The sequence below is a fragment of the Ranitomeya variabilis genome, chromosome 1, assembly GCF_051348905.1.
Source record: "Ranitomeya variabilis isolate aRanVar5 chromosome 1, aRanVar5.hap1, whole genome shotgun sequence".
In the NCBI taxonomy this organism is placed as follows: Eukaryota; Metazoa; Chordata; class Amphibia; order Anura; family Dendrobatidae; genus Ranitomeya; species Ranitomeya variabilis.
Window position 1 is genome coordinate 762,678,039 of NC_135232.1, and position 20,870 is coordinate 762,698,908.

The 20,870-nt window shown below is 47.2% G+C and overlaps 1 protein-coding gene across 4 annotated transcripts in view; it reads left to right on the forward strand.

Moving 5' to 3' along the window:
• The first annotated feature begins 7,761 nt into the window (after nucleotides 1-7,761).
• Nucleotides 7,762-20,870, forward strand: part of ELAVL1 (ELAV like RNA binding protein 1) — a 153,127-nt gene continuing 140,018 nt past the window's right edge. The window contains exon 1 of one of the 4 annotated variants that reach the window (XM_077271711.1): nucleotides 7,762-7,962. The gene's annotated coding sequence lies outside the window, so the exon portion shown is untranslated. The remainder of the gene's footprint in view (nucleotides 7,963-20,870) is intronic. The other 3 variants (XM_077271715.1, XM_077271719.1, XM_077271709.1) reach the window with 3 other exon arrangements.

A 20,870-nucleotide genomic window follows, 5' to 3' on the forward strand; every position in this document is an offset into this window, starting at 1 on the left:
ACCATCCACAAAGCAGTGGTGGAGAGATTGAATGGACAGGACCCTGAAATGGAAAATCCAAAATGCCATGCCTGTAATGGGCATATGATGGACAGAATGCTTGCACTCTTCTCAATTGGGTATAATCCCAACAAAAAGACAGGCCTCAGCCCATGTGAGGTGTTATTTGGGTCAGCCCCTAGACTAGAGTTCTATTTTCCACAGCAGCTCCAGATGCAACATGATAGCTTGTCTTCTTATGTTATTGCACTCACAAAATGCTCATCTAACATACACTCATGATTTTATTTCACTCTTCCAGATCGAGAAGGGAGCCACCCCCTTCAGCTCGAAGACTGGGTGGTGGTCACAAGACAAGTCCGAAGATCCCTTGAGCCTTGATTTGATGGGCCCTTCCAAGTTCTGCTGACAACTGAGATGGCTATAAAGCTTGAGGGAAAACCAAACTGGATCCACGCCTCAAACTACAAGAGGACAGCTCAATCCAAGTAAACCATGGAATGATGTGGACACACACCCTTTGCCTTATCCTTTTTGCCTTAATAAATGAGGGCTCATCAAGAGCTATGTGAAGCTAGTCACCAGTTTTTGGTTTAATACTTCAGACCCTGGAATATAGTTTTCTATGCTAGGGTGGAGCAGCGGCGTGCGGACACCTATAGACTCAATCGAAAGTATACCTGTGTCACATACGACAGCACTGGCCATTGGTCTGATTGTGAGTCCTGGAGTATGGTGCAGTGGAACACTCTGGAAGACTAGACCTAAAAACCTTCCATAACCTGAGAAAAGACAGACAGCACGGATAGGAGCCTCCTTACTAGAATTACTCTGTTACAACCAAAATGCATGCCCAAACGTTGTACAGTAGGGTCCTGTCTTACCTGTAAGTGAGGCAACTGTCTTCCCCTTTACTTGACTATAGAGAACCCCTCTGTTACAGACACTGGTCTATATGTGATAGGCATAAATATCCCAGGGGACACAGATGGATTAGGAACTTTTACCTTAAAGATATCAGTGAGCGACCTATTATAAATAGAACTGAGACCCCGCAACCTAATACTTCCAAAAACTCATTCTTAGTGCCCATAACGTATGAGGATAAACTATCTGTGGAGATGAGATACTCTGAGATCAATTATTGGTTAGATTGGGCAAAATACTCTGCACTCGCCATGAATAAAAGTGACTATATAGTCTGCGCACTAGCTACACCTCATCACAGCGTCCTTCCCTATAAGCAACCAGACAAACCCCATTGCTTTCTTCTGCTTGATTCAGCTATTTTATGACGCAAAGGGAGAAAATATTTTGGAGTGTGACCTGTTCTGACAGTTGCAACCCTCCATAAACCCTAAACATGTAAAGGCCAATGCAGTTAGCCCTTATCCCAGGACTTAGGCTAAGTTGACATTTGCATTTGGGTGCTCTGCGTACTTCTTCCCTTCAGATCTGCAGAGATGCGCATGCGTCCTGCGTACCTGTCTTTAACATTGGGTACGCAGGGACATGCGTTGCATGCGGATGCGTCCGCATGTGTCGTTTTGACGTGCCCGCCGACCGCAAGTCATGTCAAAACGACGCATGCGGACACATCCGAAAAACAACGCATGTCCCTGCGTACCCAATGTTAAAGATAGGTACGCAGAAGAAAAAGAGGAAGAATGGACTATAGTACGGCTCGCACAACCATATATATTGTGAAAATACAAAAATGTTTATTCAGAACACCACAACACAAAAATATGTATAAAAACATTTAAAAAACACAACAATATTGTGTATATCACCCTCATATACTAATATAGGGGAAAATCCCCAAGTAACAGTATCACAAATATCATGTCACGGACACTGACTCACTTCCCCTGACGAAGCCGCTGCGGCGGCGATACGCGTGGGGTGTCTGCCTATCACCTGGTCCTTTTGTATCCACATGCCGGACACTTTCTCTGGACTTTCATGTAAGACCCCATTGTTTGTCGAGATTTGGGTGATGACCCTTCTCGCTTTGTTATCTAACTATAGAGATTGATTATGTGGCGTTATACCACCCTTTAATCCTTTATGGATTTACACCTTATGATTGCTCATTTATTCAGTCTTCAACCTAGGGGTACTTTCACTATCATGTATGATTATATCTATGAGAGCCTTGCAGCCATCATGATATTCTGAGGTATTCTACCTGACTCTTTGATTGTGTCCGTGACATGATATTTGTGATACTGTTACTTGGGGATTTTCCCCTATATTAGTATATGAGGGTGATATACACAATATTGTTGTGTTTTTTAAATGTTTTTATACATATTTTTGTGTTGTGGTGTTCTGAATAAACATTTTTGTATTTTCACAATATATATGGTTGTGCGAGCCGTACTATAGTCCATTCTTCCTCTTTTTCTTCAGCCATACAATACTGGACTTGGCTCTGCACGCCCTAAAATTAGCCCTATACGGCTTGAGTGCACCCTGTTTTCTAGTACAAAGATAGGTACGCAGGACGCATGCAGAAGTAGGCGGAGCGTAGACAGAGCTTAAGGGAAGACGTACGCAGCCATACGCAGACCAGCCAAACGCTAATGTGCACCCGGCCTTACACATGTTTGCAGAGTTTTAGGGGTACCATTGACCTAAAGCATTTGGGTTCCTTACACTGCAGTCCCACCACCACCACTAACTTGGTACGAGGCCATGACAGTTTTAGGGGTACCATTGACCTAAAGCATTTGGGTTCCTTACACTGCAGTCCCACCACCACCACTAACTTGGTACGAGGCCATGACATCCTGAATCAAACGATAGCTAGGGCTGACTTGTGGTGGATGTGTGGAAATGGTGACTTTTATCCAGTACTGCCAGTGGGATGAAACGGTGCATTTGCTAATGTTAAATTCCTGACACAATTCCACATTGTGACTCCAAATACAGACAAGGTCCAAAAATATGCAACAGAAAACTGTTAATTTTAGTAGGGATGCATTTCAGGGGATAGCTGAACAGTTGGGTGCCACCTTGACCTTTCAGAATAGACTCGTCCTTGACATGATCCTGACAGAGAGGGGTTGAGGTCTGTAAGATAATTGGGGCATCATGCTGTACCTTTATTCCCAACAACACTGCTCCAGATGGTAGCATAGGTAAAGTCCTGAGAGGAATCTATGCCCTGTCCAACGAATTAGCTGGAAACTCTGCTATTAGTAAGCCCCTCAGTAAGTGGTTAGAAAACATATTTGGTAAATGAGGGTCTTTGTGATAGTTCTGGTGACCTTTGCGATACTTGACTGCTGCCTCCTATCCTGTGATTTGGGCATTGTTTCAAAAGCTAAAGACAAGGCCACAGAGACCAGAATTGTTGCTGGACTGTACCCTGTGATAGTAAAAGACGACGAGTGCTATGACCAACTGTTGGATGCTAACTCTGATTAGCACATGAATGTGGCACCCGTATAGTGTGTGTCTGTGTGTGTGTCCCCGTCCGATGGTGTGACAGACAGGCCGATCTGGAGAATATGGTAAAGTGGTGTAGAAAAGCCACTTCTTCTATTAAGGGAGAAGAATGTATTTGGGGGAGTCTGTAGGTGTGCACTTCGGCTGGAACAGCAACCCACTGCCACAAGACATAGGCTCTCTCTCAATGTGGGGGAAACAGGACAGAAGCTGAGAGCAAGGATTAGGTCTAGTGATGACCAAATAGCATTGCTGCTCTGGTTTTCCCGTGCATGCTCGGATGATCTCTGAGTATTTGTTAGTGCTCAGAGATTTAGTTTTCATCTCCTCAGCTGCATGATTTACAGCTGCTAGACAGGCTGAATACATGTGAGGAATGCCTGTTTGTTAGGGAATTCCCACATGTATTCAAGCTGTCCAGCAGCCGTAAATCACGCAGATAAGGAGACAAAAACTAAATCTCCGAGCACTAACAATTACTCAGGGATCACTGGAGCATGCTCAGGGAGACCCGAGCAACAATGCTATTTGCACATCACTAATTAGGTCCCATTGCCACACAATTACAGATAAAAAACATTTACCAGTGGCCAGACATTTCGCTGGTCCAGGACACAACATAAACAATATGAACGTTGTCATATTAAAAGGCAATTTTAAATCACAAAAAACTTTGCAGGGTTTGGGATTACAAACTTATTAGAGTCTTTGATTACATCCACATAGGACTAAATCTGTCAGAAGGATTTATGACTCACTACAGAATCTGAGGAATCTGCTCCAAGGACTTTTGAGGGCACCAGGCCTCTGATCTTACTTGGAATATTGGGACTATAAAACTTTCACACCACTAATTTAAATGCAAATAAGGATTCAGTCTCTGAGTTCAGTTTGTTTATTTAAATGTTCATTTATTATACCATGCCTCCCTTTTTTGGTATGTTTGTGCATGTATTTGTGTTTCTTCAGAAACTTTGTCATACCTTGCCTGAGGAAGGGACCTAAGAAATAATTCCCCAAAGCTTGCTTTGTAACAGCATTTATTTTATTTTTGTTAGCCACTGAAAGGTATCATGTGATGCCCGGGAGACCGAGGTACCCAGCACTAGACCAATGAAGTCTGTCTCTTGAGGGGGATGTCACGAATGGCTTGACCCAGTGCTGTGGTCTCAGGCAATGCACAGTGTAAGGGATATTGTGAAGGAACAGGCACTTACTTGATCAGCAGCAGATCCTCCCAGTAGTGATGATCCCGATCTTGAGTAGATGATTATTGTCCAAATGAAAGACAGAGGCGTTGAAACGTTTAACCAGTTTACTTCAACATGAAGGGATTTGCAATCAGTACTGTCACCGGAGTCTGTATGAGCACTCTGAATTACTCTGACCTTGTCAAGATTTCTATCTCTTATTATGCGCAGCTTCCATGTGGCCCTGCTGCTGTATGTGAACTGGCTGCCGACTCAATCTGTCCCTCCCGGGTCCTGGTTCGATGGGCAACCCAAGTCCTTTTTGTCAGTTTATCCCCTCTGGGAATACCGCTGAACTCTGTGTCTGTTGCTGCGCCTGACCCTAGTGAGGCTGATATCACCTCACGTCTTTCCGGTTGCTGTATTATATATAATGAATATAGCCGCGGATCCAGTATCCGTCTCTGCGCCTATTCTGGGTAATAATTAATGCTACCCGGTTCTCACAATGTCCTTTCTCTCTATTCTCCTTCTCTTCAGGTCGATGGTCCTGACTTATCAACCGTCATAGGGTTGTTAGAAAATCAGTTGTATGACCTTTCACTCCTAGCTCTTTAGCCCAACTGCCAGTCCTTTTCTCAGACCAGAATAGATCAAGGGGATTCTCTGGAGCTCCCCCTTCTGGCCGGAGATGGTAGTGCAGTCTTGCTATTTTAGTATTTGTATTTGGTGTCAATAACTATTTTTGTGGCAAATACCCCTAGGGGCGCCACATTCATAACTACAAGATTATCTTGTTTTTCACACGGAGAGCATTATTCTTTGTGGAGAGTGACAAGCCAAGCCTGGCATGTCAGAGTGAGGAGACTTACAAGCCATGCATGCTCCTCTGGGAAATCAAAACATGCAAATTGCCTCTTCAGAGAAGAAGAGGACAAGAACTCTATGGCCACCTATTGGAAGTAGCAATCCTAAAAGTCAATATCGATTTATTACTGAAGATTGCAATGTGACTTAGGATAAAAGCCAAACCAGAATCTAATTTTGCAGACACAGTGTTTCAGGGAATTGCCCCACGTCAGTGCAAAGTATGAGATCTGATTTGGCATGGTGAGTGCTGCTGCCAATAGGCGGTGCTAGAGTTCTAGTCCTCTTCCTCTATGAAGACACAGTTTGCACCGTGTAAGTATAAAGCGAAGGCTGACTATGGTCTGGCTCATCTCATAGAGGGAGCAGCTCTTCCTCACAGGTTCACTCCTACGTCTGGGCCTTATTTATATAATACACACTGTCTCTTTTCTTTTCGCGCACATACAGAAGCAAGAGGAGAGATTTTGCTGGGAAACTCACAGTGTCAGGATTGGCACGTGAATTAGACCTTAACCAACCAATTCCAAATACTGTAAAAAATACAAAGCGCAATAGGGTCTCATGTGGGTAATAAGGTTAAAGATTTGTTGTAATCTGCTCACCTGCAGGGGTTATATATGACACAACCACTATCATAGCCTAGTCAGCCGCTGCACCATCCACAGATTGGATACACTAGAGAAAGCCAGAGCGATGGCACTGCAAGTGCGCTGCTGATCCAAGAACGGATCATAATTAAAAGGTGGTTTATTGTCAATGTGTTTCTGAGACAAATCCAACTGAGGACACAGTTCACATTTGGTTGTCGTGAGGAAGGAGTCGGGTTTGACTCTAAGGCTACTTTCACACTAGCGTCGGGCTCGGCCCGTCGCGGTGCGTCGGGTCGAGGTTCCCGACGCTAGCGTTGTCTCCGCCGCACAACGGGGGCAGCAGATGCATTTTTCCAGCGCATCCGATAGCCCCATTGTGAGGTGCGGGGAGGTGGGGGCGGAGTTCCGGCCGCGCATGCGCGGTCGGAAAAAGCAGACCGTCGGGAGCAAAAAACGTTACATGTAATGTTTTTTGCTCCCGACGGTCCGCCACAGCACGGCGCAACCGTCGCATGACGGTTGCGACGTGTGTCATTGCGTCGCAAATGCGTCGCTAATGTTAGTCAATGCAGAAAAAACGCATCCTGCAAGCACTTTTGCAGGATGCGTTTTTTCGGCAAAACGACGCATTGCGACGTAATGCAGTTAACGCCAGTGTGAAAGCAGCCTAAAACGCATAATAATAATCTTTATTTTTATATAGCGCTAACATATTCCGCAGCGCTTTACAGTTTGCACACATTATCATTGCTGTCCCCGATGGGGCTCACAATCTAAATTCCCTATCAGTAGGTCTTTGGAATGTGGGAGGAAACCGGAGTGCCCGGAGGAAACCCACGCAAACACGGAGAGAACATACAAACTCTTTGCAGATGTTGTCCAATGTGCTGCCATAGACAATAAACCAATTTGCCTTCGGATCGGCAGCGCACTTGCAGTCCACTAGCTCTGGCTAAATTCCCAATAGCCTACAGTGCAGCTTGATTAGGGTCCTATGAATAATGGACACGGTCGTGTGAATAAGGGCACGGTCCTGTGACTGTGGGCACAATCCTGTGACTGTGGGCACAATCCTGTGACTGTGGGCACAATCCTGTGACTGTGGGCACGGTCTGGCCTCCACCCTGGCAGAGTCTTTTCCAAATATGCACAAAAAAGCGGCAAGCCGCATTCAGCTTGTGTGGAAAGGCTGCTTGTTGCCAGGGAGTAGCCGGAGCCCCCATTGGCTTCTATCTGCTGAGGGTCCCGGCTTTGGAAAGGTTGCCACAAAGCACTGTATTAATGTGAACAGAGCCTGACTCCGCGGCTCCCGGGCTCGGCTCAATCCCGCTTCACAGTGAACAACCCCTCAGAGCATGGTCTAGTTGGCCATTTTGTGCTATTTCTCAGCCTTAGCGGAGGACAGCCCCTTCACCCATGTACTGACTGATGGTACTTGGCCGCACAGCCATGCACACGGCACAATACTGCTGCAGCTCCTCTAGTCACCCGCATCCTCAGCCATAGGCCGTGCCTCCCTGCTCAGCCCTAACGACTACGGTATGGCTGCTGAGGCGCCATTCTCCCGAGCTCCTGCCTGTCTCACAAGATAGCAGCGCTGAGGCGCCGGCCGAGCCGCCATTATTTCCTAGTCGAGCGCCCTTTCACTTAACCAATGAGTTGGGGCGGCGACGGCGGGGCTTACACTAAGTAGTGCGCATGCGCGGCCGATCTCCGCCATGTTGCTTTCCTCTCGTTTTCCTCTTTTTTTCACTGTGTGACGACGGAAGCTGTTGCATTTTCCGCGCTGGGAACGTGCTGGACCGGACACAGATCGCACGACTCACTCCTCTGTTTAGAGCGGAAAGCTCCCAAGGGTAAGCGCTCTAGGATGCGGGAAATCACGCCTAGGACACATTGGGAAGAGCTGGCTGAGGTTGTAGCGGACACGGCTCCATGGCGGCCTTCTTCCTGCGGCGCCTGTGTGAGGCTGCAGCGCGGCCTAGCCCTGTACTGCGCCGATGAGGAGCCGGCCAGTGTTGTGGAGCCGAGCCCCCTCGCCACGGGCGGGAGCGGTGGCTGTGCGGGAGCGGTGGCTGTGCGGGAGCGGTGGCTGTGCGGGGGGCGATCCCTGGCGGCAGGGCTTGGGCGGGAAAGCGCTGGCTCGTAGCTGCAGCGGCGTCCATGGTGGGGCTCCTCGGCCACTGACATGCTTTGTCATCCATTGTCGTCCCCAGCACAGATTCTGGCTTTGCTGAGGCGGAGAATGGAGGGGCGCCATGTCTGCAGTGACTGCTGCCGGCATATTACGGTGATGCCAAGCTCTTAGTGTGGGCTCTTTGTGTCTAGCAGCGAGAACATTCTGGTGTGGGCAAAATAAAATTCTAGGGCCCCTAATGGTATGTGCCCACGGTCAGTAACCGCTGCGGATGTGTGCAATGTCCGACCCCATGTTACAGCATAGTGGATGGATTTCAAGAAATTCCATGCAGCGGCGCCCGCTGGCTACCCGTGGAGACAGACATGTGGTGCATCTCTCCAGACCGCAGCATGTCAATTTATCTTCTCCGCCAGGGAAATGTGACCATCCAATGCATTGGGCGCTGTGAATCCACACGGTAGAGTGATCACATGCCGATTCACCTGCGATCAATAGCCGGCAGCAAACATGCCCCTCTAGTTCTGGCTTTTCGATTCTTTATGGCATTGCTGAAAAGAAAACATCTGTCACCAGCTTTGCTACCTCATCTGCTGTCCAAAAAAAAGACCCTGAATCCAATGACGTTTCACTTAATTACTGGGTTCAGCTATTAGATATTGCATGCAGCAGAGCTGAGAAAGCACTGTATGTACATTGTCTACAGTGAGCTGCTTATCACAGGGGCGGAGTCGCATTGCTTGGCAACCAGTCAGAACAATGATAATGTCCTAGTGATGTAAACAGCACCCAGCCTGGTGAGCAGCACTTGTTGGATTCAGTGTTTATCCCCTACAGCATGCTGTCAGATTACGTAGCAAAACCTTTTTCCATTTGCTGTCCCTTTGTGTGACTGCAGATTATGCACACTCACAATTCCCGTGTCCCCAGTACAAGTGGGTGGTCACGTCACATCAGGTATGTGGTGACACTGTCAGTCACGTGCTGACTATTCTTAGGCTACGTTCACATTTGCGTTGTGCGCCGCAGCGTCGGCGACGCAACGCACACAAACGCAGCAAAACGCTGCGTTTTGCGACGCATGCGTCCTTTTTTGGGTTGATTTTGGACGCAGCAAAAATGCAACTTGCTGCGTCCTCTGCGCCCGGGCGCGTGTGCCGCAGTGACGCATGCGTCGCAAAACGCAAGTGCAACGCATGTCCATGCGCCCCCATGTTAAATATAGGGGCGCATGACGCATGCGGCGCCCGACGCTGCGGCGCAGACCGCAAATGTGAACGTAGACTTACCTGGCTTCTTTCAAAAGAAAAGTATTAAGAGAAATGCAGAACTCTAGTTGGTCTGTGACCCCAAGTATGCAAATCATACTTATCACGTGAACATACATTTGCATGGAGGTTACAGTCGAATCGTGACAATATGTGCATCATACACAAGCAATTCGGCAGTCTGGAGTTGCATAGTTAACATTTATTTTCATCCCAGACATTCTCTTTTTTTAAAGGGAATCAGTCATGGGGGGGAAAAAAGGCTATAAACCTTCAGATATGCAGTCAATCAGCAGGTTAATGACGTTCAGCATTTATTAGAACTTTATTCCTCCCGGCAGCATTTGGCATTCAGTCATAGGGGTGGTGACTAGAGGGGGCGAATATGTTTGGCTCCCTCCTTATTTGGCAAGCTATAGTGCTTACCGAAGACGCTGGAGCGCTCCCGATAATCGGGTGTTTGGCGTGGCGGCAGCGTGACAGTCACAACACATGAATGGAGAGCCTTTTGTTGTGACTATCACACAGCCGCGACACATGCAGCTGCGGCACCGGACACCTGATTATCAGAGCGCTCCAGGTATCCGGGTTCCCTCTGCTGCTTATTCGGTAAGCAGTATAGCTTGCCAAATAAGGAGGGAACCGAACATATTCGCTCATGTTTAGTGATGACAGCGCAGGTACAGTCACCACTCTGTGTAGAGATTGGCGGATGTAACCGTGCACTGACTTGACAGCTGACGCTAATGCCGATCTTGCTTTCAGTCACAGTTACAGCCGCCGCTGCACTCTACACACAGATCGGTGACTGTATTTGTGCCCATACCACCCCTATGACTGAAACATGAACTTACCGGGAGGAAAAAGGTTAATTTCCTCCTGGCATCGGGACTCTAAATGTGGGTGCCAGGCAGGTTCAGAATGCTAATAACCTGCAGATTAAGGCTAAGTTCACATTAGCGTTTGAGTCCGCAGAGTGGTGCTGCAGACTTTTTTCCTTAGCCTCGCCTACTTTCGCATGCATCCTGCATGCCTATCTTTAACATTGGGTACGCAGGGACATGTGTTGTATGTGGATGCATCCGCATGCGTCGTTTTGACGTGCCCGCCGAACGCAGCATGTTGCATTTTTCTTGCATTCGTCGGGCACGTCAAAATGACGTTCACATCCTCATTCAACGCTTGTCCCTGCGTACCCAATGTTAAAGATAGCTATGCAGGATGCATGTGGAAGTAGGCGGAGCTTAAGTAAAGAAGTCCGCAGAACCACGCTGCGGACTCAAGCGCTAATGTGAACTTAGCCTTACCCTATATCTGAAGGTTTATAGCTTTTTTTTTTTTTTCCCATGACAGGATCCATTTAATCCTTTCACGACCTTTGACGTACTTGAACGTCAAGTCGTGTCCCTGCCTTTGATGTGGGCTCAAACGCTGAACCCCCATCCCATTTGCCTTTAAGGGGAATTTATCACCACATTTAATCTATTTAATCTATTAATATGGGCATGCAAGTTATTGACTGCGGAGGAGAGTCAGGGTATGTGCACACGTTGCGGATTTCTTGCAGAAAATTCCTGAAGAAAACCGGAAATTTTCTGCAAGAAATCCGCATTTTTTTTTTGCGGTTTTTTTCCGTTTTTTTCGCTTTTTTTAGCATTCTGCAAGCGTAATTAGCTTGCAGAATGCTAAAGTTTTCCAAGCGATCTGTAGCATCGCTTGGAAAACTGACTGACAGGTTGGTCACACTTGTCAAACATAGCGTTTGACAAGTGTGACCAACTTTTTACTATAGATGCAGCTTATGCAGCATCTATAGTAAAAGATAGAATGTTTAAAAATAATAAAAAAACTAAAAAAAATGCTTATACTCACCCAGACATCTCCTCAGCGGCCGTCCGGCTCCTCTTCTAGCTGGTCTGTGCGCACAGGACCTCCCGTGACGTCACGGTCACGTGAGCGGTCACATGACTGCTCACGACCAATCACAGGACAGTGACGTCATTCGGCGAGGTCCTTCAGCGCACACCAGCTACAGGAACCGAACGGCAGCGTGCGAGGAGGCGGGAATACATCGAGGGTGAGTATAGGACTGTTTATTATTTTATTTCTTATTTTTTGACCACTTATATGGTGCCCAGTGCGTGGAGGAGAGTCTCCTCTCCTCCACCCTGGGTACCAACCGCATATAATCTGCTTACTTCCCGCATGGTGTGCACAGCCCCGTGCGGGAAGTAAGCAGATCAATGGACCCCTAGGTGTGCGGAATCCCTGCAATTCCGCATTTTTAATGAACATGTTGCTTTTTTTTCCGCTATGCGATTTTTTCGCGGAAAAAATCGCAACATTTGCACAAAAAATGCGGAATACCCTGTAAATAATAGGAGGCTTATGTAAGCGTTTTTTTTCGCGTTTTTATCACGTTTTTATAGCGAAAAAACGCGAAAAAAACGCTAACAATCCTGAACGTGTGCACATGGCCTCATACCTGTATGTCTCGTATCAGATGTCTCCTTGAGAAATCATCTGTTATCACTTCATATAAATGACCTCTTCCAGGCTATGGGGAGGATGTTGTCTGGAAGTTAACTTTGCCCCCAGAGATTATTCTACATGAAGGGGGAGTTACCAATGAGACAAGTATCTAACATAGAACAGAAAAGCTAAACCTTGTCTTCTTGCAGCTCTCTTTAGCTCTGCTGTAGTGTAACAATATTACAACTCTGTCTGTCAGTGAGCTGGAAGCTGAGAGGAGCCTGCAGATATGTCAGTTATAATCACACACAGCTCTGCAGTGATATCAGGACAGCAGAGAGCAGCCATCGCACTGGTAACTTCCCCTATCTACAGTATATAATAATCTCTGGAGGCAGAGTTATCTTCCAGGCAACGTCCTCCCCAAAGTCGGGAAGACGTCAATTACATAAAGTGATAAAAGATCATTTCTCAACAACACATCTGATATGAGACATACAAGTATAAGTCCCCTCAGCGTTCCATAACCTGTGTGCCCATATTAATAGTTCACATGGGTCAGATGTGATGACAGATTCCATTTAACCTGTCAGCAGGGTTTAGCACTACAAAGTAAAGGTATGGCCATGTTACACTGATTAAATCGATACTTTTTGTGAAGGAATCTGATCAGTTGCTCTTGTTTTAAGTTTTCTTCTAATGATGTCTTTGCATCTGTGCTGGAATGGGGGTAGGGTCTTCTGTTAGGGCCCTTCTTTAAGTCCTGTGTTTCTACAGGTCACCGATTCTTCAGTGACCTGCTTCCGTTTTTGAAATTTCTGCTTATGAACCCCGTGTCTGTCATTGAGATCCTTTTGTGAAAGCCAGCCTGTGGCTGGCGCTCATGGGAGATGGTGATTTTTGTTATAATAGCAGTGCTGAGGATGGCAGCTTCAAGTCTACTGTATTTCAAGTCTTCTAAGGGGACTCGTACAGTAAAATGTGAGGAAAAATGTGCAACTCATACTGCTATATGGACGGAAAAATAAGTTATAATAATAATAATCTCTTTATTTATATAGCGCCAACATATTCCGCAGCTCTTTACAGTTTTGCACACATTATCATCACTGTCTCCGATGGGGCTCACAATCTAGATTCCCTATAAGTATGACTTTGAAATGTGGGAGGTTACCAGAGAACCCGGAGGAAGCCCACGCAAACATGGGGACAACATACAGACTCCTTGCAGATGTTGTCCTTGGTGGGATTTGAACTCAGGAATCCAGCGCTGCAAAGCAACAGTGCTAACCACTGAGCCACCGTGCTGCCCAAAAAGTTAAAGCTCTTAAAGGAAAGGTACCGCGTTTGTAGATCATTAAAAAATAAATCAATGTAATGTAGCATAACATGCTGTCATAACCAAGTTTTGAATGCATTTGAAACATATTTTGTGCGGTATAGGAGTTTAAAGAAGGGGCTGGGGGCTGACATCTTGCATTCAAAGTAGCAGCACAACACTATCAGTGTCATAATACGGCACCCCATGGTCATAGGAGATAAGAGTACTCCAACCCTATCTATTGCAATGAAACTGTCACTACTGTGAACTGGGCACGCCTCTGTGGGCTGCACAATTCACAGTAGTGGGAGTGTTCTGCTGCCATATTCATGGAGCCCTCAGATCTGCTAACATAAGCAGTACTGCTTCCAGCAGAACAGATCCTAGATTGATGGCTGAGGGGAGTAAAATGCAGGAGAAAAGCCCTGCAGAATAGCAGAGACATCAAGGAGGAACAGTGTACCAGTAACATTATTGGAGCAGAAGCTGTCAGCTGCTCAGCAGGAGCTGTGATTTATCCCTTTCTCCCTTTCTAAGATAAGGAGCTGCAGGACTGCAGTGAATGGCCAGGCATTGTGGAGTGGGGTGAGAGAATCATGTCATCTGGGTGAGAGAGACTGATGGGAGAGAGACAGTAACTGCTGGTGATAGCAGATCACAGGGCAGTCACCCACAAATTGGCGCTGCCCTGTGATGCTGCTCTTCATTCTGCCCCAGGGATACTAGAACACCCAAAAGGGGAGGGAAATGGTGATGTCAGCAGTTACTGCCCCAATTTTGCTGCTAACAGTAAAGCTGGTAAGTATTACTATAGTTGCTTGAGGTCTAAAATGGAAAATGCTCCCCCTAGTGGTAAATAAATATTTGTAAGAAAATCTATATAATTGTCTAAGGGTCACTTCCGTCTTTCTGTCTGTCCGTCTTTCTTTCTGTCTCGGATATTCATTGGTCGCGGCCTCTGTCTGTCATGGAACCCAAGTCGCTGATTGGTTGTGGCAAAACAGCCACGACCAATCAGCGACGGGCACAGTCCGGCGGTAAAAAATTGGCCGCTCCTTCCTCCCCGCAGTCATTGCCCGCTCCGTACTCCCCTCCAGTCTGCCCTCACACAGGGTTAATGGCAGTGGTAACGGACCGCGTTATGCCGCGTTGTAATGCACTCCGTTACCGCTGCTATTAACCCTGTGTGACCAACTTTTTACTATTCATGCTGCCTATGCAGCATGAATAGTAAAACGATCTAATGTTAAAAATAATAAAAAAAATAAAAAATCGTTATATATACTCACCTTCCGTCGGCCCCCGGATCAACAACAGGCCTTTCCCGCTCGCGACGCTCCGGTAACCGGTCCATGCTGCGATCTCGCGAGATGATGTAGCGGTCTCGCGAGACCGCAATGCACTCATGAGACCGGAGCGCACGAGTAGCGTCGGTAACCACTTCGCTTGGATCCGGGGGCTCTGGAAGGTGAGTATATAACTTTTTTATTTTATTTTCTTTTTTTTTAACAGGGATATGATGCCCACATTGCAATGTACTGCGTGGGCTGGGCAATGTACTGCGTGGGCTGGGCAATGTACTGCGTGGGCTGGGCAATGTACTGCGTGGGCTGGGCAATGTACTGCGTGGGCTGGGCAATGTACTGCGTGGGCTGGGCAATGTACTGCGTGGGCTGGGCAATGTACTGCGTGGGCTGGGCAATGTACTGCGTGGGCTGGGCAATGTACTGCGTGGGCTGGGCAATGTACTGCGTGGGCTGGGCAATGTACTGCGTGGGCTGGGCAATGTACTGCGTGGGCTGGGCAATGTACTGCGTGGGCTGGGCAATGTACTGCGTGGGCTGGGCAATGTACTGCGTGGGCTGGGCAATGTACTGCGTGGGCTGGGCAATGTACTGCGTATACATATTCTAGAATACCCGATGCGTTGGAATCGGGCCACCATCTAGTATATAATCATATAGAAATGTTTGGAAACAGTGCAAACATTGCATTAATACATTTTAATTTACTATTTTAAGCTTTATTTCACAAAAAAACAAACTATAAGAAAACTGGTGGCACCATCCCTTTAAAAGAAGGGAAGGCAAAAATGGAAAATCACTAGGTTGTGAAGTGGTTAAAGGGCTTTTTCTTTACTGGGCAGCATTTCAGGGCTCCAATTAAAATAACGGCAATTGATGCGTCATTCCAGCGATGCAGACACTACTGTTCGCGGTTCATGTGATGTTAGTCACATCACCTTCCGGAAACTGGCGTTTACATTATTGGAACGAGGCTGCTACAGGAGGTAGCAATTTTATTGGGGCTTTGAAATTAAGTTTGGGTTGTGTAGTAGTGGACAAACACATTTAGTTATTTATTTGGATGTGGCAATTCAAATCTTTTTATTTTTAACAACTTAACCACTTTCAATATGCCTATTAATGGCAGTCATTAACCCCTTCATGACCCAGCCTATTTTGGCCTTAATGACCTTGCCGTTTTTTGCAATTCTGACCAGTGTCCCTTTATGAGGTAATAACTCAGGAACGCTTCAACGGATCCTAGCGATTCTGAGATTGTTTTTTCGTGACATATTGGGCTTCATGTTAGTGGTAAATTTAGGTCGATAATTTCTGAGTTTATTTGTGAAAAAAACGGAAATTTGGCAAAAATTTTGAAAATTTTGCAATTTTCACATTTTGAATTTTTATTCTGTTAAACCAGAGAGTTATGTGACACAAAATAGTTAATAAATAACATTTCCCACATGTCTACTTTACATCAGCACAATTTTGGAAACAATTTTTTTTTTTTGCTAGGAAGTTATAAGGGTTAAAATTTGACCAGTGATTTCTCGTTTTTACAACAAAATTTACAAAACCATTTTTTTTTAGGGACCACCTCACATTTGAAGTCAGTTTGAGGGTTCTATATGGCTGAAAATACCCAAAAGTGACACCATTCTAAAAACTGCACCCCTCAAGGTGCTCAAAACCACATTCAAGAAGTTTATTAACCCTTAAGGTGTTTCACAGCAGCAGAAGCAACATCGAAGTAAAAAATGAACATTTAACTTTTTAGTCACAAAAATGATCTTTTAGCGAAATTTTTTTTATTTTCCCAAGGGTAAAAGGAGAAACTGGACCACGAACGTTGTTGTCCAATTTGTCCTGAGTACGCTGATACCTCATATGTGGGGGTAAACCACTGTTTGGGCGCACGGCAGGGCTCGGAAGAGAAGGAGCGCCATTTGACTTTTTCAATGAAAAATTGGCTCCAATCTTTAGCGGACACCATGTCGCGTTTGGAGAGCCCCCGTGTGCCTAAACATTGGAGCTCCCCCACAAGTGACCCCATTTTGGAAACTAGACCCCCCAAGGAACTTATCTAGAAGCAGAGTGAGCACTTTAAACCCCCAGGTGCTTCACAAATTGATCCCTAAAAATGAAACGGTACTTTTTTTTCACAAAAAAATTATTTTAGCCTCAATTTTTTCATTTTCACATGAGCAACAGGATAAAATGGATCCTAAAATTTGTTGGACAATTTCTCCTGAGTACGCTGATACCTCATATGTGGGGGTAAACCACTGTTTGGGTGCACGGCAAGGCTCGGAAGGGGAGGCGTGCCATTTGACTTTTTGAATGGAAAATTAGCTCCAATCGTTAGCGGACAGCATGTCGTCTTTGGAGAGCCCCTGTGTGCCTAAACATTGGAGCTCCCCTACAAGTGACCCCATTTTGGAAACTAGACCCCCCAAGGAACTTATCTAGATGCATAGTGAGCACTTATAACCCCCAGGTGCTTCACCGAAGTTTATAACGCAGAGCCGTGAAAATAATAAATGTGTTTCCTTTCCTCAAATATTTTTTTAGCCCAGAATTTTTTTTATTTTTGCAAGGGTAACAGGAGAAATTGGACCCCAAAAGTTGTTGTCCAGTTTCTCCTGAGTACGCTGATACCCCATATGTGGGGGTAAACCACTGTTTGGGCGCACGTCAGGGCTCGGAAGGGAAGTAGTGACATTTGAAATGCAGACTTTGATGGAATGGTCTGCGGGCGTCACGTTGCATTTGCAGAGCCCCTGATGTGCCTAAACAGTAGAAACACCCCACAAGTGACCCGATTTTGGAAACTAGACCCCCCAAGGAACTTATCTAGATGTGTGATGAGCACGTTCAACCCCCAAGTGCTTCACAGAAGTTTACAACGCAGAGCCGTGAAAATAAAAAAATCATTTTTCTTTCCTCAAAAAAGATGTTTTAGCAAGCAATTTTTTATTTTCACAAGGGTAACAGGAGAAATTGGGCCCCAATGTTTGTTGCCCAGTTTGTTGTGAGTACAGTGATACCCCATATGTGGGGGTAAACCACTGGGCGCACGTCAGGGCTCGGAAGGGAAGTAGTGACATTTGAAATGCAGACTTTGATGGAATGGTCTGCGGGCGTCACGTTGCATTTGCAGAGCCCCTGATGTGCCTAAACAGTAGAAACACCCCACAAGTGACCCCATTTGGGAAACTAGACCCCCGAAGGAACTTATCTAGATGTGTGGTGAGCACTTTCAACCCCCAAGTGCTTCACAGAAGTTTATAACGCAGAGCCGTGAAAATAAAAAATAATTGTTCTTTCCTCAAAAATTATGTTTTAGCAAGTAATTTTTTATTTTTGCAAGGGTAACAGGAGAAATTGGACCCCAACAGTTGTTGCCCAGTTTGTCCTGAGTACGCTGGTACCCCAAATGTGGGGGTAAACCACTGTTTGGGCGCACGTCGGGGCTTGGAAGGGAGGGAGCACCATTTGACTTTTTGAATGCAAGATTGGCTGGAATCAATGGTGGCGCCATGTTGCGTTTGGAGACCCCTGATGTGCCTAAACAGTGGAAACCCCTCAATTCTAACTTCAACACTAACCCCAACACACCCCTAATCCTAATCCCAACTGTAGCCATAACCCTAATCCCAACCCTAACCCCAACACACCCCTAACCACAATCCTAACCCCAACACACCCGTAACCCTAATTCCAACCCTAATCCTAACCCTAATCCAAACCCTAACCCTAATCCCAACCCTAACCACAACTGTAACCCCAACACACCCCTAACCCTATCCGTAACCCTAACCACAAGCCTAATCTTAACCCTATTTCCAACCCTAGCCCTAATTCCAACCCTAAAGGTACCGTCACACTAAGCAACGTCGCCAGCGATCTGTGACGTTGCAGCGTCCTAGGGAGCGATATCGCTGTATTTGACACGCAGCAGCGATCAGAATCCCGCTGTGAAATTGCTGGTCGCTGCTAGAAGGTCTGCACATTATTTGGTCGCTAGGTCGCCGTGTATCGCCGTGTTTGACAGCAAAAGCAACCATACCAGCGATATTTTACACTGGTAACCAGGGTAAACATCGGGTTACTAAGCGCAGGGCCGCGCTTAGTAACCCGATGTTTACCCTGGTTACCAGCGTAAAATGTAAAAAAAAACAAACACTACATACTCACATGCTTCCCCCGGCGTCCGCTTCCCACACTGACTGAGCGCCGCAAATTGAAAGTGAAAGCACAGCACAGCGGTGACGTCACCGCTGTGCCCTGCTACTGCCGGCGCTCAGTCATTACAGGAAGCGGACGCCGGGGGACGCATGTAAGTATGTACTTACATTTTACGCTGGTAACCAGGGTAAACATCGGGTTACTAAGCGCGGCCCTGCGCTTAGCAACCCGATGTTTACCCTGGTTACCCGGGGACCTCGGCATCGTTGGTCGCTGGAGAGCGGTCTGTGTGACAGCTCTCCAGCGACCACACAGCGACGCTGCAGCGATCGGCATCGCTGTCGCTATCGCTGCAGCGTCGCTTAGTGTGACGGTACCCTAAGGGTATGTGCCCACGTTGCGGATTCGTGTGAGATTTTTCCGCACGATTTTTGAAAAATCTGCAGGTAAAGGCACTGCGTTTTACCTGCGGATTTACAGCAGATTTCCAGTGTTTTTTTTGTGCGGATTTCACCTGCGGATTCCTATTGAGGAACAGGTGTAAAACGCTGCGGAATCCGCACAAAGAATTGACATGCTGCGGAAAATACAACGCAGCGTTTCTGCACGGAATTTTCTGCACGGAATTTTCCGCACCATGGGCACAGCGGATTTGGTTTTCCATAGGTGTACATGGTACTGTAAACCTGATGGAAAACTGCTACGAATTTGCAGCGGCCAATGCGCTACGAATTTGCAGCGGCCAATGCGCTGCGGATCCGCGGCCAATGCGCTGCGGATCCGCGGCCAATGCGCTGCGGATCCGCGGCCAATGCGCTGCGGATCCGCGGCCAATGCGCTGCGGATCCGCGGCCAATGCGCTGCGGATCCGCGGCCAATGCGCTGCGGATCCGCAGCCAATGCGCTGCGGATCCGCAGCCAAATCCGCACATGCCATAACCCTAACCCTACCTGTAACCCTAACCCTACCTGTAACCCTAACCCTACCTGTAACCCTACCTGTAACCCTAACCCTACCTGTAACCCTAACCCTACCTGTAACCCTAACCCTACCTGTAACCGTAACCCTAACCCTAGTTCTAACCCTAACCCTAGTGGAAAAAGAAAAAAAAAATGTTTTCTTTATTTTATTATTGTCCCTACCTATGGGGGTGATAAAGGGGGGGGTTTATTTATTATTTTTTTTATTTTGATCGCTGTGATAGAACCTACCACAGCGATCAAAATGTACTTGTAATGAATCTGCCGGCCGGCAGATTCGGCGGGCGCACTGAGCATGCGCCCGCCATTTTGGAAGATGGCGGCGCCCAGCGAGGAGACGGACCGACACCGGGAGCCTCGGTAAGTATAAGGGGGGGGGGGGGAGATCGGGGCACGGGGGGGAGGCGTCGGAGCACCGGGGGTGACATAGGAGCAGGGGGGGAGCGGACAGGAGGACGGGGGAGCGGAGCACAGGACGGAGGGGACCGGACCCCATAACGGAGCACTGGGGGGGCGATCGGTGGGGTGGGGGGGGGTCACTTCAGGTTTTCCAGCCATGGCCGCTGTTATTGCAGCATCGGCCATGGCTGGATTGTAATATTTCACCAGTTTTTTAGGTGAAATATTACAAATCGCTCTGATTGGCAGTTTCACTTTCAACAGCCAATCAGAGCGATCGTAGCCACGGGGGGGTGAAGCCACCCCCCCTGGGCTGAAGTATCACTCCCCCTCTCCCTGCAGATCGGGTAAAATAGGAGTTAACCCTTTCACCCGATCTGCAGGGATGCGATCATTCCATGACGCCACATAGGCGTCATGGGTCGGATTGGCACGGGTTTTCATGACGCCTACGTGGCGTCATGGGTCGGGAAGGGGTTAAGGGGCCTTATTCCTCAGCACTTCTTTTTAACGACGCTGAGGAATAAGCGAACAGCGCCACCCCTAGGCTGAAATTCCCCTGGGTAACGGCTGACACCCTGTGGTATCAACCCCGGCCAGTTTTGAAACCGATTGGGCACACAACAGTACACCTGCGCCAGAGCCGCAGCGTGAAGGCAAGAAGAGGACGTCATCCTATGAAGATAGGAGGCCCCGGACCTCGATGCCC